Genomic DNA, 6,000 nt, shown 5'->3' with positions numbered 1-6,000 from the left:
CTATAAAAATGCTAAATGCTGGCTTTCAGTTCCCGCACTTATCTTGACACGGACAAGGAAGCAGCGGCCTGGGTGGGCGTGTGTCTGAGGCCACGCAGGGCCACCAGAGCTGTTCTGTGCCACCCACGTGTGTGCCGGGAATGCAGCTTCAAGCATGCTAGGCAAGTCCGTCCTCTCTGACTGAGCTGCACCCCAGCCCCACTCCACACGCTGACATCCCCTTCTATCCCCACATAAGCTCTGAGAAAAGTCCCCAGAGTTGACCCATGGCTGCTCAGCTCCTCCCCCGCCCCAAGCAACTTCTTGTGAAACTGGCATTGTTTCCATCAATCTGATTTCTGTTGCTGTAGGAAAACATCTCAGGCTGGGTAATTATAAAGTGTCCTTAGCACCTGGGGCAGGAACTGGGACGTCTGTGAGCCCAGTCTGGCATCCTAGCGTGGCAAGACAGAACAGGAATGCCGCGTTGGCACGGAACCCCACCTCCGTGACCTCGTCTAACCCTACTGACCTCCAGAATGTTATCGTCAGATGACTTTGGGAATTAAATTTGCAACTTTGAGTTTTGGGTACACGTTTAACAGCGCACGTTTGTTTCTCGTTCTCTCCGAGTTTAGTGACTTCCTTCTCTGCAAACCTCTGAAATGGCTGTCTACTCCATTCTGTTCCTTCTCTGAATGCTCTTCCTGGATGGTTGTTCTTTGGGGTTTGAATTCTCAGTCATACCTACAATGTGAGAACTTGCCGATTCCAACCACAGCCGCTTTCCTTTCTGTCCTGTCCCTCTGGTTACTTCCACGGGAAATCCACAGCGCCTTGTGGCCAAGCCCTGTGGTCAGGATTCCTGTGGTTCACAGGGAGGGAACTGGACTGGCTTGTAGGTCAGAGGAAAAGCAGCGAGTGCCCGAGATCAGGGGCGTAGGGCATCCTGTTTGGGTTGCCCTGCTCTTCATGTCTTCTGAATAACAGCCAATCCTAAGCTCACAGTGTGTGATCCAGCCACTGCAGGGGCCTCAGGGCTGGAACCATCTAGAAACCTCTTCCCTTGACACTAAATCGGTGTGGACCGGGGCATAGCCTGCCTCACAGCAGGATGCCTTCACTGGGTTCTGGTTGAACACCTCTGAATCCAGCAGCTGGGCCAAAGCTGCAGGACTTTTCTAAACCCGTTCTGCAAGCCACTGAGGCCAGCTTCATTCAAGGGGAAGGGACACAGGCTTGCACTGTAAGAGGCTGGGATGGGGAGTGCCAAAAAGCGGGCGACCAACATTCATTTCCTGCTACTGGCAGGAAATGGTTTTCCCATCCCTCTGCCTTGATCCCAGGGACAAAGATTCCGTGCAGCTACCAACAGGTGGGTTTAGCATTCAGATCCATGGCTAGGAGGTTCAGGTGGGACCCAGGGGGCTCAGAGCGTGTACTATTCTGAGTGACCTGGATGTGGCTCCCGGGGCACCTCATTTGAGAAGCATCATGTCTCTTTTCTTGACTGTGAGTAGCACAAAGGCAGAGGCCCTACCACGGCCCAGTGTCTCCCTTGGCTATTTCACTATGACAGAGACAGAGACCACAGTAGCCCATGGCCTGGTAGGAGTCTTCCTGGACCTCAGACTGGTGTGCACTAGCGAATCAACCTGGAAATGGGTGGACTTCAGAATCTTGGTAACCTATTGAAAGGTTCTGGGGGACTCCAAAGTATTTTTTGTTTGTTTGTTTGTTTGTTTGGCAGGGGCTTAGAGACAGGGTTTCTCTGTGTAGCCCTGGCTGTCCCAGAACTCACTTTGTAGATCAGGCTGGCCTCGGACTCTCAGAGATCTGCCTGCCTCTGCCTTCTGAGTGCTGGGATAAAAGGTGTGTGCCACCACTGCCTGGCTTAATCTTGTCATTTTAAGGCTGTTGTATCAATAGCCTTATACAACATGAAACTTTTTCTGCCCCTTAAATCAGGGTTTCTCTGCCATAGCCATGGTTGCCTTGGACCTCGCTATGTAGACCAGGCTGGTCTCAAACTCACAGAGATCCGCCTGCCTCTGCCTCCCGAGTGCTGGGCTTAAAGGCATAAAATGGCACAGCTTCGGGAAACGGTCCGGCAGTTTCCTCAGAAATATCTGTGAAGTAACACACAATTTCATTCCTGGGACTTTATCCCAGAGACATAAAGGTCCATGTTCACACAGCATCTCTGACGGTAATGGGCTCTTATGCTGGAACTGCAGGCCCAGATAAACCCTTTCTTCTCTAAGTCGCTTTGGACGTGTGTTTTCTCTTTCACAGCCAAATAACTAAAGCAGGAGCAGAACTGCTGTGTGCATTTTATTTTTTAAAGGTTTATTTATTTATATTGAATTATTTGAGACATAGCCCTAGTTTGCCCAGATCTAGCTATATAGTGCCTCAACAGACTGGCCTCAAATTCATAAAGATCCTCCTGCCTCTGCTTCCAAAATGCTGGCATTAAAGGTGTGCACCACCGCTCCTGGTAAAGATTGTTTCTAAAATGATCAGCACGGCATGGTGGTGGCATTTGTCTTTAATACCTGCAGTCAGGAGGCAGTCAGGCTGAGCCCTGTGAGTCTGAGCCAGCCTGGTCTACAAAGAGATACCCTTTCTCAAAACCACAAAACCAAATGGTAAAATTGTTGTTGCATATGTGCACATATAGTGGAGTACATGCCAGGCCTGGGAAGGCATCTGGATCTGGAGTTACTGGCAGTTGTGAGCTGCCTGGTGTGTGTGCTGGGACTCCGTCCTCTGGAAGCGTGTGAGGGCTCTTGACCACTGAGACATCGCTCCACCCCCTGCTGTGTGAATCTCCCTTCAGGATGCTGTGTGAACGTTAATCTTTATTTCTCTGGGATAAATTCCCATGAATGCGGTTGTGTGGTTATTCTGTGGTATGTTTGTTTCCAAGGAAACTGCTACACTGTTTTCCAACGCTGTGTCATTTCGTGTCCCCACAGCCATGAGTGACTGACTCTGTCTCTCCTCATCCTCGTCAGCATATGCTTTTGTGACCATTTCTTTCACTTTAGCCATTCTGATGGGAATATACTGATATCTTCTGGTGGTTTTAATTTGCATTTCCCTGACAAAGGGAGAAGCGAAGTCTCTGTGTGTACATTTCTGCCATCTGTGTTGCCCCTAACAAAGTAGCCACTCATACCCTTGGGCTCACCTTCTGTACCGTTTCCTTTTTATAACCATTGTTTCTGTGATTTATTTTTATCTGACTTATGTGTATCCGTGCATGTCTCACTGTGTGCCACACGCGTGCAGTGCCCACGGAGTCCAGGAGAATACAACGGATCTCCCTGGAACTGTAGTTAGAGCCAGTCCTGAGCCACCAGACAAGGACGCTGGGGACTGGACCCACATCTTCACGGAAGAGCAGCAAGTGCTCCAAAGTGCTGAGCCATCTCCCCAGTCCCACTTTTTAAATAAATAAAAAATAGATTTATTTATATTTTATAATTATAAATAAATACAATCATTTGTTTATTATTTATGAGTAAATAATAAATATATAATTATAGTTCTGGATACTGAACCCAGGGCTTCGCATTCCGTCACTGTATTATATCCCCACCCATCTCACTTGTTCACTGACAGAGAAACTTAAGCAGAACCAGCTGATTGTGGCTTACAGTTTAGGGACACAGTCCACCATGGCGGGAAAGGACCAGCAGTAAGGAAGTAGCCCAATGCACAAGCCCAGGGAACGGCGCTGCCTCCTCTACGGTGTGTGCTACTGCCTCTACCTCCGCTAACCTAGCCATGACTGCAGTGATATTTCATTTGTGTCTTAATAAATAAAGCTTGCCTGAAGATCAGAACGCAAAACAGCCCCACTCATCCGTCATACAGATCAGGCAGTGGTGGCACACCTTTAATCCCAGCAGCCACACTAGTTAGCCGTAGGGCGGTGGCGGTGTAGGCCTTTAATCCCAGCGCTGGAGAGAAATATAAGGCAGGATGAGACAGGAACTCACTTCGCTTTCAGTCTGAAGATTGAGAGGTGAGATCTCTCTAGTGACTTGGCTGCTTTGCTTTCCTGATCTTCAGGTTGAACCGCAATATCTGTCTCTGTGTTTTTATTATTCAGGCTGCACAGAACAGCCTTCTTGGGTGTGGCTGGTGGCTTTCTTCCCATTGACTCTAGAACCTGTGACATTGATGACTCTAACCACCACACCACCACACAAGGCCTCTGTAGAGGGAGGTTTCTCTTCCACCTGCCAGTTCCCAAATAAACACTCAGAGGCTTAATATTAATTACAAGCTGTTTGGCCTATAGTTCAGGCTTATTATTAACTAGTTCTTACAGCTTAAATTAACCCATAATTATTATTTATGTTTAACTGCATAGTTTGGTACCTTTTCTCAGTCAGGCATTCTCATCTTGCTTCCTCTGCATCTGGCTTGCAGTTGCATCTCTGCCTTTCCTATACCTAGAATTCTCCTAGTCTGGTCGCCCCACCTATACTTCCTGCCTAGCAACTGGCCAATCAGTGTATCATTAAACCAATACGAGTGACAAATCTTTACAGTGTACAAGAGCATTCTCCCAGCAGGCCTCTTTCTACTTTGTGTCTTGAGACAGGGCCTCACTAAGAGGCCCACAAGGCCTGAAACTGATGAAGTTCCTGCCTCAGCCTCCTGGAGTAGCTGGGATTACAGGCCCATGCCCCCGGATTCAACACTTTTTTTTTTTTAAGCGTTTACTTCTGAATAATTTCCAACTTATAGAAAAGTTGTTAGAGTAGTGCAAACAAGCACCTATATCCCATCCACCTGACTCCTGAAGTGTCAGCCGTTTCCCACACTTTCTTATTCTATTTTTGAACCGTTTGATAGTTTGTTGCACACAGTTGCCGTCTCCTGGCCAGCCCCCACACCCAGGCAGCAGAGCGGTCAGCATCAGGACCGCAATGCAGCTGGGAATGCCAGAGCGGCTCCTGCTCCACCAGCCACACCGCTAGTCTCCTGTAAGTCAAGAGCACAGCCCAGTCTTTCAGGGCTTTTGTTGTATTTCTGCAGTGCCCTTCAACTTAGAACCCAGTCTTCCTTTGAGGCGTGGGCCTGTGAAGATGGTGTTCCACGGTTTGGTCTGAGAGCTGGGTCAGCTGCCTGGGATTCAGGGAGGAAGGCCGCCTTGGCGAAGATGTTGAGCAGATGTGTACGTGAAGGTCGGAAGCCAGGGAGCTTACTCAAGGTCTAGCAGCTGCCTAGAACTGGACCTCTGGAGGTGGCTGTCCTTTCATAAGGCAGCTGAGGGTCACTGCCTTTTCAAGACAGGATTTCTCTGTGTAACAGTCCTAGATATCCTGGAACTAGCTCTTGTCAACCAGACTGGCAGGCTGGTCTTGAACTCACAGAGATCCGCTTGCCTCTGCCTCCCAAGTGCTGGGATTAAAGGCACGTGCCACCACCGCCTGGCCAAGAGGGTCACTTCTAAGCATCTCAACTGAAACGTGGTTAAGTTAGTTTTAAGCTATGGCTACTGTAGCTCAGTGGGTGAGCAATTCCCAAGAATACCTGAACCCCCATAGGAGCTTGCTCCTCAACCCTAGAAAACAGCAGGGCAACCCTCTTCCTTCTTGAAGTTGGGTTTCAGTAGCCCTGCCTGACCTCAACCTCACTATGTGACTGAGACTAAACCTGATCTTCTGGACTCTGAGGGCTGGAATGGCAGGTCTGTACCACCACGTGCAGCTTGGTAAATTTACTTTTGTGTTTTTCTTCTCTGTGCTTCATTTCTGAGGCGCACAGGCGGATGATGTAAAATACCCCTGAGTTCAGACTGTCTGTCTCTTTGTCGTGTCAGGCCCCTTTCCTCTCTCAGAAGTGATGTTGCAAGCCTCTGCCACAGCATGTGGGGAGGCCCAGGGTGTCTGTTCAACCCTCTCTGGTGAAACTAATATTTGCCACTTGGCTGAAGGTGATGTCTGCCAGGTTCCTCCATGGTGCAGTTAATTAATTAGTATTTTGAACTTACTAATT

This window comes from Myodes glareolus, chromosome 9 (genome assembly GCF_982192425.1).
Source record: "Myodes glareolus chromosome 9, mMyoGla1.1, whole genome shotgun sequence".
In the NCBI taxonomy this organism is placed as follows: domain Eukaryota; kingdom Metazoa; phylum Chordata; class Mammalia; order Rodentia; family Cricetidae; genus Myodes; species Myodes glareolus.
Note: the sequence above shows the minus strand (reverse complement) of the source record.